We start from the raw sequence: 12710 nt of genomic DNA, 5'->3' as shown, positions 1-12710 counted from the left end.
AGATAACCTTTAACTGCAGCAACAGACATTCTGATTTACTGATTACATGTGATTTGACATGAAAATGAAGAAAATTTGAAAACCATGTTATCAGCTCAAAGTGCAATAATACTTCCAAGAGACTAACACCCATTGAGATGGGCAAGCTCAATGGGTGTGAGTCATTAGCAGCACCAGAAAAAAAAAAAAAGCCCACTCATTAAATTAATCTGCTTTTACCCTCACAGAGAACTGAAAATGATTTATATTGGTATCAAGCAAAAGAAGGTTAATTTGGGTAAATGTGAAGAAGCAGCAGAAAGGTAAACCTTTTCCCCAGCCAGCATATGAATGCCAAGTGGTCTTAAATACATTACAGATTGTAATTAATTAATTTGTTGGCTCATGAGGCGCAGCTTGTTCAAGCCATTCATCATGAGCAGGAAATTGACAAGTTGAAGACTTGTCAGAGGGATATCAACTTCAATTTCACATCAAAAGGAAGCGAGCACTGCTTCGTTTGTTTGGTAATCGCCTCTTTATTTCCAGTGTCTTTGAGCAGAGCCAGACCTGATATCTCACACAAAGCACAGGTCCTACCAAAAAAAACAAACAAACAAAAAAAAAGATTCGATTTGAACGGGGTCGCGGCGATGCTTTGTGTCGCTTTAACGGCTTCCTCGTGGCGTGCATCAACTCAGACCGTCAGAGCAGGCAGCGGAGAACATCTGTCCTGAGCACGCAGGCACTTTGTTCCACCGCGCTCGGCCTGTCAGTCAAACATGTTCTGGCACGTCTCCGACATATTACGAGCGGCCGCGGCCACCTCTGAAGACATGCTCCGGCACCAGTTCAGGGTGCAAGCGGAGGGATGTGGAAGCGCGTATCTGTGTCTGTGTGTGTCTACAGGGACGTGGGGGGGGGGGAAACGGAGATGACGGCACGTCTATTTTTGGTGCGGCACACCGTGCTGTGCTGTTCCGTTCCTAGAACAGGCATTCGGATCATCTGCTACAAGGCGTGCACCGGGATACCTCCGGCTCTGCTCTCTGACCCTCGCCCTCCAGCTCCTACAAGATTGGAGAGAGGGATAGTACTTTAGGGAGGACTGTCTGCAAATAGGAGAATGTTGTTCATCCCTCTCTGTTTTCTCCGGTGACTAATGGGCCAATAATTCAAGCGTCACTCTGGCATGTTATCTTGTGCTTTCTCGTGGGAATACCACCCTGAAACATCTCAGGTCAAAAATATATTTCTTCTGACATACTCCGCCTTGCGAGGAGTTGTGATGAGCAACTCCTCGCATAGCTGGGAAAATCCTTGGAACAGCTTGGAAAATCCCCCATCGCTGCAAAGTTATGAGGAACCCTTCACCCTGCCCCCCCCCCCCCCCCCCCCCCCCCGCCTCCCACCTTGATAGCTGCAATGACAGACGCGGCGAGAAGGAAACCTGGTGTTATCTCTTCAAGTCCAGCTACTCACACGGCTCCCGTCGTGTGCCTTCAGCGATCTGATAAACGGCAACAATGAACCTTTGAGTCATGCAGACACAAAAGCTTTACATGTGAGATCCTGAGATCAAATTATGCGACGATTCCTTACTGAGATCGAGCGTTGTTGTTGTTGTTGTTGTTGTTGTTGTTCTAGTGTCTCTCACATAAGTATAATGTTCGACAAGTAAGTCAGTGTTCCCTCAGCTCTGGATCTTAATGTTGGTGAAGCATTTCTCCTATAAACATATGTTCCGTCTTTCCCTTAATGAACTTCTCTACAATTTGTTGTAATGAGAAGCCACAAACTCCCATGCACTTTCTTGAGACTTCGACAAATTAAAAGAAAGCACCATACAATTGTAAAGCAGAAGATGAATAAAACATGGTTTAAAATTTCTTACAGATAAAAACCCGCAAAGGACTCCACGTACAACACACTTTTCAGATATTTCTTTTCTAGAAACGTGCAACCATGATTCGTGCGCTATACTTTATTTTATGTATAAAATACAGTGACATTTGTGGCGTAACATAGAAGAAATGAGGGAAAAGGTCAAGGTGATTTTGAACAACAGTTGCAGAGCATTCATCCAACACTTTCATCTGTATTTAACACACACAGACATAGGAATCCCCCAGTGATTATCCTCCTAATAGGCTCGAAGACTGTGAAACCTGAAGTTAAGTAGCAGGCTCTGCTCCCTTTGTTTGCCTTAGCAGGGGTGGTGGACATGTGTGCAGAGGCTGGGACTCTGGGGCCGGGCCCTCTATCCTTCCTGTTCAGTTACCAGAGGCCTCTCACTTATCAGTTCCAGATCTCACAAGAACAGAGAGACAGAGAGACCACTGACAGGAAGGGCTTTTTTTTTCTCCCCCTGTTTCCTTTAGAGAAGTTAGCAGAATGTCTGCACCTTCACATTTCACAGAGAAAAGCAGTTACTCACTAGTGCTTCCACTGAGGATACAAAGAGAGAAAGAGAGAGAGAAAAAAGAGACCAACCATGAAAACCTTTGGATAAAAATTAAACCCATAAGCTGATTTATCATGAGGGAATTGATGCATTTATCAGTAAGAAACATGTAAAAAAAAAAAAAAAATCTTTTCCAATCTCAGGTTCTTAGTCCTTCAAGTTTATGATAAGACATATAATACTAGCAGTATTATATGAATTTATAGCATATGTTTCTATATTGGCTAATCTTTAGATATGCAACTTGAAAAAGACCTAAACAAGAAAAGACACATGGAGGAAAAATAAACAGAGGACCCCTCAAATAATGAAAGACAGAAGAAAATAAAAAGGAAGGATACAAAGAAGAAAAAAACAACAAAGAACACAACGCAGAGAGAAACATACACAAGGAAGTAAAGAAAGGAAAAAGAAGGGAGGGAGGAAGGAAAACATCAGGAAGGAATGGAAACAAATACAAGGAAGCAATGGAGGTAGGATAAATATTAGGGATTGAAGGACAAAAGGAGCAACGTGGAGAGGAAGGACATGAGGTACATGAGAGAAGTAGGGAAGAAAAGATGCTAGGAAAAAAGAAATGAAAAGAAAGATAGGGCATGCATAGTCAGGTAAGGATATCAAAACAATAAAGAATGTAGGCGGAAATGACATAAATTACACACAATGAGAATATAGTCTGGAATTATGAATAGTTTTCCATACTCCTGTTTTTATACATACTGAGACCTGGAAATTACTGAAATGAAATCCCATACCTTTCACTGCTGTGAAACCCTTAACAACAACATAAAGGGGAACAAAAAAAAAGGACTAATCTACTTTACTGCATCCATGCCATCAAACTCGGAAACATTTTTCCCCACAACAAAGGCTCCGGTGCGAGGGGAAGAGTCTGTCACCAGCATCGAGAGAACCGACTGTGAAGCACTCAACGTCACGTCACTGTTTGTGTCACATCCCCAACCGTCTCTCCTGCTACCGCCGTCTATACCCTCGCCTGACATTTCCACAATAAGCACATTGGTTTACCCCACTCAGCTGTGTGGCAGGCAGATGTTTGTCAGGGCACCATATTTCATAGCATTCATGCAGCTCTAATCAAGATTTACCCTTCTGATGCATTCAGTGAGTGTGTGCTCATTCTGGACGTCCTAAATCCTAATCTATGCCTGGGTTGTATCATATGCTGGACAAACCAAATACATACTTACTTCAATAAGTAAATCTCTTTAAAAAAAAAAAAAAAAAAAAAAAAACTGAATAAGCATTGAGCTCCACATTTCACATTGCGGCTTCTTGATTTAAAGGATATTCATAACCCTGCGGGCATGTGTGGAAGCTCGGACTATATGTGGAACACAAGCACTTTGTTACTCGGTGTAACACCCCAGGAGGTCCTGATGAAATCAACATGTTCTGCCAGCAGAGCCCACACCGGCCGCATACGACCTGCAGCTATCACGTGACTAACAAAGAAATGGTGACATGTGGCAGCAAAAACAAAGCTCTTGTTGTTTTAAATTCCTGTGTTGACAGACGACTCTGAAATCGGGTTTTAGCAACAGGCGTGATATTTGATTCCATCTGTAAACTTGTGAACTATTACCAGCAAACCACACCTGATTTTCAGCTATATACTTTGAGAAAACTAAGAATCATCATTTCAGAAAGGGTGGCAAAAAAAAAAAAAAAAAAGCGGCAAAAGTCCAAAGTCTCTTTAGAAATGATCGATGAAGACTTTTTGAATTCTTTAAAAGAAAGTCTGGCCTTTGGTGATGGCTTCAAAACTGTTCACAGCACTTTAGTTTGAACTTTTTTTTTGTACAAAGCTAATCTATTTAAAGATACATTTGATAATGTGTGGAGTAGAGAGAAGCAGGTTGAGAAGTAAAGGAGTGACTAGTGAATACGTAAGAATTTGAGTGTTTGTACTGTACCAAACAACCTGTTTTATACCAATTTCAATCATGTTGGTCTATTAAAAGATCCACACAATAAAACGGTGCAAACAGCCTTCCATTCAATCCACTATCTATACTGGATATCTAGAGGCACATGCCACCTCACTTTTCTGATTCGTTCACATGAATGCTGCGGAAGAAACAGCTACGGTTACAGCGTGGCACTAAACATTGTCCAGTTCCTCTTTATTGGGCATACTTTCACAGATTGACATCCTTTCTCTGTTGCACAAAAAAAGCCATCCGCTAAGGGACACTTTGTGCTGACCCATCCATGGTGGGGATGTACCTTTTTGTAGACAATCAATAATTTAAAGTAATATTCTGTAATCTACTCAGACTGCAGTAATGCATTGGAGCTTATGTGACTTCAATGAATAATATCTACCAGCAGGAGGAGAACGTGAACATATAGGTATGAAATAGTTTGCTTACAAGCAAAAAATGGGTGTGAAACAGGAGTACAAAAAAGTGAGACTAGGCTGAAGACAATCCCTTCAAGCAGCCCTAGAGTTGCTGCAAACATCACAATTGGAAATCAAAAATAAAGATTTAGGATATAGGTAAAACTGAGCATAGCCTGGGAGGGGGGACAGAGGGAGGGAGTGTTGGAACCCGAGTCTGAGTGTAACAAATGTAATGAATGCGCTCAGTTATGATTATATGCATTTGCAATAACACTTGCATATCCTGGATCAAATTTAAAATTTGTGGATCCCTTGCAGCACTAAAAACATAAACAGTATAAGAAAAAAAAAAAAAAACAAGAAAAAAAACACTTACCTGTCTTGTTTCCAATCCTTGATTTTTCACCACAAGGAACCCCCCCACCCATCCACACTGCAGGAGGTGAAACACTCCAGCCCTTCAAGTTTTTTGTTCCTGAGAGAAATCAAGACAAAAAAAAAAAAAAAACATAAATCAGTGTGACATTATTCACTGGTCTCCAGACACTAGATTAGCACATTTGCATATTTCTTTCTGAAAAATCAAGTCCACTCCATGACTTCACTTCTTACACAGGCCTTTGGGTTTTGAGTGGCCACCATTGGATAAGGTCTGTCATGAAGGACGGATCAGAACAGCAGCTGATACGTCACACCATCAGCATGCCATCATAAACATCCAACTTGATTAAGTTCATTATAATGTCACTGTCACAATTCACTCCTACTTGACTTAAACACCTGATAGAACAGACCAGAGCTATGGGAAGGGAGTTTGCTTTAGTCTATTAAAACCATGGAAATCAGCACATTACTCAGACCCGAGGTGAAGACCAAAGGACTATTTCAACGAGTTGGTAATTATTTCACCTCTTTGCTTGGTCCTGACCATCGAATAATTTTTACCCACCTATGGAAGATTTTGTTTCACGACCAACATATTAAATAATATTTTTATAATCTAATCATTTTCTAGTCTTCAATAAATAATATCTATCACCAGGTTGTGTAATCTGTCATATTTCGAAAGAGTCAACTGGAATCCCCCAAAAAAGCAACAAACCATAAAAGGGTGGAAATAGTTGTGCGATGCAAACAAAATTACATTTCATGTGAGTTTTGTTTTGTTTTTTTATGACAATTCATTTCCATCTTCTTTCAGCAAGGATTTACAATGGTAAGCAGTTCTTTGCATGGGTAAAAATAATTTGCAAATGGGTACAAATTAGAAGTAGAAATGGGAACCAAGTGGAGGTAAAAGTTTGGAAAGCACAAAGTGACCAAGAGGCTTTTTAAGCGAATTATTCAGAAGGAATAACGCCACCATAATCAAGCTATGTCAGCACTGGGACAAGTTCAGCAGAAACTTAACGCACACATTTTCGAGTCGAGTTTTGTGCTTCTGTAAAAGTAAAGACAGAAAGCCCGATCGGGATGTTTAGTCATTACTCCAGCTTTACATCTCAATAGAAATGGACAGCATTATGGTCTGTCCAGTAAGCTCTTTTTTTTTTTCTTTTCACAAACATTCAAACCAGCTCCTAAAACAACTTAAACTGTTCTTACCATAATTCATACCACAGACCATTTGAATCTTAACTTTTATGTTTACAAATTACACAGCGGTTTGGCTATGCGAGTAAAGCTAGCCATCTAAGTAGTCTAAAATACTTCTAGCAGCAATAAGGATCCTTTGGATAACTAAAAATAAAACAACAGTGATGGGAAATGAGGATTTGATGACAAGCTTTTCCAAAAGAGAGAAGAAGTTTCAGGAAGTATAGCAAAACTAGCTAAAAACTGTTTAGTGCCTGGCCCCCCATTTGACTTTTGACAATTTCCTGATTTTCTATTTGTTTTAAAGCACTACAACGCATTAAAGGAAAACTTGAGTTCCAGACTCTTTGATAGAGGAAACATAGCAGATTCATATACAAAAAAGAAAAATAAGAAGTTATCAGACTATTGTTGTTTATGCTTCAAAACACGACCCTGACATTTATCTGATTCTTACAGAAAAAAAAAGTGAATCAGAATACATGTTATTAGTTTATGCATTCATAGGTTGGAAACAGTGACAGTTTTTATCTCAAAAATAAAAAACAAATTACAGAACAAATAACAGATTGATAGTATCTGAATTCCTGATCACAGATCAGAGCCAATCAAGGGAAATATGGCCAACTACAATCCTTGCCAAGTCGATTAGTTCATCTTCTACCTGAATTTCCGTCTAAAGTTAAGCATCACAAAGACAACTTCTTGTTAAAGAAAAAAACACATAAACATTAAACGACAACATACAATAACTGTTAGCACTTCAAGAAACAGCACGATACTATTCATGTACCACAATGGACCAGTCAATAGTAAATCCAGCTCCTCTCCTGGGGGAAAAAAGTTCAGGTTGTGCTTTTCAGGTATCAGAACTGTAAGCAGAAACCTTTTAAAAACTCTACTCAGCTTTGGTTCATTTTGGTTTTTCCCTTTCAAGGATTTCAGATTTTATTTCAGCAAAAAAAAACAAAAAAAAACAAAAGGAAATGAAATATCCTTCTGGTGCTTGCCTTGGCTTTCTGTAGGAGTGTTTTGAAGTGACACTTATTTTGTCCTGTTTGAGTCTCCTTTTCATCAGTCGTCTGCTCTGCGACAAAACAACATGCTATCCATTTGTTTTCCAGAGCCAAGTTTCCTCCGGTTGGGTTGAAATTACAAGGCTAATGTTCCAAATATAACAACTGTCTAAACAACAAGGTGTAGTTTCCCATCGGGTGAGAGAGGGCGGTACCCTTTCGCTTTGTGCTTTCTTTTTAATCCTCTGTCTTTATGACTGCAAGATTTTTCAAGCTGCATTACTCCCCTGCTGGAAGTGGCGTTCTCTGAAAAGAGAAAGCAGAGGAGCGCTGGCGGGCTCAATGGGTCGACGGCGAGGAAGAGGAGGAGGGGGCTGAAGCTGGGTGCCTCCTTTTTAAAGCCAGATTCTCCCCAGATACCTCGGTGCTATTCATCAACAGCTTTTCCAGGTCTGTGAAAAATCAATGTGCTCTGCACTGCAAACAGTTCATAATGACGGGGGATGGAGGGAGGGGAAAAAAAAAAAAAAAAGCCCAACTGCAACAGAATTGATTTGTTTAAGTACAATAACACGGCTCTGCGGCGCGGTGAGAGGGGAGGCTAGAGCGCCCAGACAAAGACTGACTGGCAGTATCAAACCCCAAGCAATAATTGACAAACTGCTGGCAGAGAGCAAATCTGAAAAACAGAGCCCTGTTATCTAATTAAAGGAGTTTTTCTGTAAATTGCCACCTGACAGAGAAAAACCCACTGAGTCGCAAGTGTGTAATTGACCTGCCGGTACACTCTGTGAAACCGTGCTTCACCTGCTTTGTGTCATCTATGCATGAAAGCGTAAGCTCAAAATTGGCAACTGTGTCAGCGTTTGCAAAAAAAAACTACAAGAAGAATTGACGACGGACCCAAGTCGGAGACTTTACGGCTGCAAGTTGATATAATGCACATTTTCCCATCACTTTGCGTTTCTTCCTATTGAAGGGGAGTTTTCCTCTCCGCTGTCTCTACATACAAGCTCAGTATGAGGGATTGCTGCAAAGTCAATGATGCAATGCAGGCGATTGTCCAATGTCACTACATCCTCTTTCTGGAGGCGTGGAAGCTGCAAGTCAATGACTTGATGCAATCTGCTGGGTTTTCTTATATAGAAAACTTCTTAAGCCAAAGATCTGAACTTGACTGCATTTTTTTTATGTCTGGACAGTGCAACTGAGTACAGCAGTGATAACTCTCTCCACATCTATTTGGTTATCCGTATCTGCCATCCACATAGGGCTCTCCTATTTCTTCAGCATTTGGGAGGTGGTATAAATGACTCGTTTTAAATATTTTTGATCTAAAGTGCCTTGAGAGTGTTGTGTGCTTTGTGAAATGGTGCTGCATAAATAAGCTAAACAGAATTCAATCACTCGTTTCCTTTTTCAGTAGGGATGCACCAGGAAATCAGCTGGTGACTGAAAGTAAATGTGCTCGACTTGATCGACTCAGAAGTTTTCCAACAGTCGCTTATTTTAATAGCTGAACACATTGCTTACAAGCACTTTGTATGGCCTTGTTGCTGAAAATGTGCTATATAAATAAAATGACATTTACCTTTACATCGTCGCTCAAGTTTTTGATTTGTGAAAGGCAGAGGTGTTTTACAGATTATTTTGTGAAAATGCTTTTCATCACTGGGAAATGATGGGTAGACATGTCTTTTATCTAAATCCAAATTGCTGTCTTGTTGTTTTTTTAGTCAATTACTTCATTTAGTGTATTCTTATATAAATAAATCATGTAGTCATTCGAGGCATTTATACAAAAAGTGCTCCCGCAGTTACTACGCAATGCATTTTGTTCTGTTTTTTTTTTTTAAATCAAGGAAAAAAAATATTTCCGCCAGCTGACTGGCAGTGCGCAGTAACAGTGTGCCAGAAGAAATGTATAAATCTATGCTCCACAGAGCTTCAAAACTCAATCCTGCTCTTGCGTCTCATTAAAGGGACTTTAAACAGCCTCCATTCCAGTAACTGATCCTTGCTTCGTTAAACGTATGTAAAAGTACATATTATTTGTTCATTTACCACTGGAGTCATTACTGCAGAGTCTTAAGTTGGAAATGCTTGAAAGAAAGTCAAGTAAACAAAATGTTTATAAGACAAAATGTTCTTACACGGGGAAAAAGCTGGAAGCCAGGAGTAAATTGTGTCAGGACAAGCCAGCACAATAAAACATTCCTCCCTGCCTCTTTTATGCTGCCCACATAGGTGCATTTATCATTGTTATTATGCCTTCAGAGAGGCCCTCCCAGGTTTAATTGGGTCCTCATGGAGTCAAAATCCCTTCTGTTGCAGCAACCGCCCGAGCTGGACAAGCTCATACCTCTTTAGGCAACAGCAGCATTTACTGGCTGCATGTCGCTCGGTGCAAAGTGGCCCCAAATCCAGCCGCTTGAGCCCAGAGGGGGGGCGGTGAGAAATGGACGTCACCCCGCCAAGCCTGGATAATGGCATGAGAGGGACACCTGGGGAGAAACTCGCACCTGGCTCTGCACTCGGCGCTGCTGGGATCGCTCTTGAGAGCTACAGGGCGTCCGTCATACCCAGCCGGCTCGCAGGAGCCATTACGTCCGGCACGCTGCATATGCATTTTAACAGGCAAATACCGGCAACTTTGGAAGCGTATCGGGGCTTGCAGCACGTGCACAAAATGTGCAGCAGGAGGACGACAGAGAGGTTTTTGTCCACTCAACGAAAACGGTTAACGAAAAGTAACAGAGCTAGAAAAACAAAAACATGCGCAAAGAAAAACATGAACATTGCCTCTGACAGAGAGGTCAGTAATTAAAAAAAAAAAAGCAGAATCAAAAGCACATTAATCATCTCATGAAATTCCAGCACTGGAACTTTTGAGCTCCCTTTCATCTTAAAAAGTTATGTTTCTCTTCTGAAGACAGTTTTCTGTTGATCATGACATGCAAAAAAAAAAAAAAAAAAAATCAAACAATAAACAGCTTGTGCTTCACACAAGTATCAGACAAAGAGCTTGTTTTCTAAAATGAGGGGGTGGCATGACAAGTTGTTTATGTTCCTTACAGCAAGTGAATGTTAAGAAAATACATTTATTTAACAATTCAGAATGAGTCTTTCCCCCCCACCCCACCCCTAATAAACATAGGAGTAATTTTAAAACTGGATAATTAAAAGTGGAGTTTTTCTTGTTTTGTTTTAGGAAGCAGAGAGATCCTGACTCTAGAGATAGAAAAAAAAAGAAGAGAAAATCACACACCTATGGGTAAATGCACAGAGAAATTGCCAGAAATCTGTTGGTTTTCTACACTTTTTATTATGCTACCAGTGTGTGCTAACAGCAACACTCTTTACCTTTACTGAGGGTAGAGTTGCTATAGTTAGTTTTTTGTTTTAGTAGTAAAAAGCACAACATATATGCATTAGTACTGGTGTCGGCCAATGTGACTGATACGTTTTGTTTTTTTTTAGCATATTATATCAGTGCCATAAGTAAAACTGGGTCAGTTTTGACATCCAATGTTTATTTCCATCTTATTGCCATTTGTTTTCATGTTTGAAGAGGATTGAGAGAGAGGTGGGCCATGTGGTATTTGAAGCAGAAAAGCCACGGTGGGGAAATATATATATATAAATAAATAATATTGGTAAATATCAACTATTGGTCCCAATATCAAAAACGTTAATATCGGTGTATTTCTAATCCTCAGTATTCCCGAGAAGTTTAAGGTAAAACCAGCGGACGAACAAAGATGCAAAAAGCAATCTTAAAAAAAAAAAAAAAAAAAGAAATATTTACATTTTGTGGCGACTCCTGCTGCTCACTCAGGCTGAAGTAAAGTGAGAGAAGCTGCACATACAAAAATAAAGTTTTGTGCTTCAGCTCTCAACCTCCGTCTGGCGTGTAACACACTTTGAAAATGTTGACTGCCTCGTGGAAATTAAAGAGTTACCAGAGTAAAGACTTACTTCCTTTTGTATTCCAAAATCTCAATTAATACTCTCAGGAGTCTCGAATATAAATACAACAGGGTGTGAAGCTTTAAGCGCTCAACCTTCATATCCAGGATTTAACAACAAGCATACTGTTGGCTTTCACTGCAAGCCCATATTAACCCAATTTAGCTGTTACTTCCACATAAAGTGTGTCACTGCAGCATTGTAGTAATGATTACAAGCTTACAGATAACAGCTTCAACTACAAGGCATCTAAATGGCCAGAGATTCGGCTCAGTCAGCCCCCCCACTCCACCCCTCCACCCAATTTTCACTCCCAGCTGATTAACGCAAAGGCAAGCGCCTAGTTAACCACTGCTGCTGTAATTACTGAATGGGATGAAGCACACACACTCACACACACACACACATATATGCACCGTATACACCAAGACACTCAACTGCATTTGTATACATGTGTGCCACCAGATGAGCATCGCAGCAACCACCAATTATATGTTTTATTTATGCAAATGCAGGTAATTTACTTCCCGCTGTGCATGACTTCCACGATCCAGCATCAGCTGGTAGGAATAGCATCCAATATAGGTTTTTCTACCAGTGAAGGGTAATAACTCAAAGAGAGATGGATGGAGCTGAGGAAGGAAGGAAAGAAGGAAGCAGGAAAGCAGAAGAAGAAGTTAATGGCACAAGGGAGGGAGGGAAGAAGAACAAAAGGTAGGTCATGAGGAAAGAAGAAGTACATAAGTAAAGACAGTTGGAAGGAAGAAGGAAGAAGAGAAATGTAAGACTACAAGTGTCAAACTCAAGGCCCCGGGGCCAAATCCAAACCGCCATATGTTTTGATGAGGCCCTCTGTAATCTAGATAAGGACTCATCAAATACAGAGGCAGCTTCACATGAATGTTTCTGACGACTTGCTAATGGGTAGTTTTATCAATACATTCTGTCACCGCCAGCCCTTGCAGGACGTTCATGCTGTTGAAATGGCTCAAAATGAAAATGAGTTGTGACATCAAACTGGGGGAAAATGTGTGACAATGCAAATATTTCATCATACGCATTATTTTCCCATCTTAAACTCCCGACATGGAAAACACTGAAATCAAATTCCGGACTCTTCCAGGCTGCGCATAGTAACCCAGCAGTGATGGAGGATTGCCGTCGACATCATGAACAGAGAGGACTTCAGTTGTATAAAAACAGAGTTTCGCTTTAAATTTCCATGTCCCCCCCCTCCCCCCCATCTTCCCAAGAGTGAGCTAATGCTCATGAGTCCTGCATGAATTGATGGCTTTAATATTGTCTCTCCTCCTACTCT

The 12710-nt window shown here is 40.5% G+C and overlaps 1 protein-coding gene across 3 annotated transcripts in view; it reads right to left on the bottom strand.

The window, feature by feature from the left end:
- LOC103142307 (zinc finger MIZ domain-containing protein 1-like) overlaps positions 1 to 12710 on the bottom strand; it is a 116366-nt gene that overhangs the window by 77446 nt on the left and 26210 nt on the right. For all 3 annotated transcript variants that reach the window (XM_016674430.1, XM_016674429.1, XM_007558307.2), the window contains exon 2: positions 5188 to 5286. The gene's annotated coding sequence lies outside the window, so the exon portion shown is untranslated. The remainder of the gene's footprint in view (positions 1 to 5187; positions 5287 to 12710) is intronic.

The sequence above is a fragment of the Poecilia formosa genome, unplaced genomic scaffold (genome assembly GCF_000485575.1).
Source record: "Poecilia formosa unplaced genomic scaffold, Poecilia_formosa-5.1.2 Scaffold95, whole genome shotgun sequence".
Classification (NCBI taxonomy): domain Eukaryota; kingdom Metazoa; phylum Chordata; class Actinopteri; order Cyprinodontiformes; family Poeciliidae; genus Poecilia; species Poecilia formosa.
The sequence above is the reverse complement of the archived record's forward strand: the minus strand, read 5'-3'. Positions and strand labels throughout refer to the sequence as shown.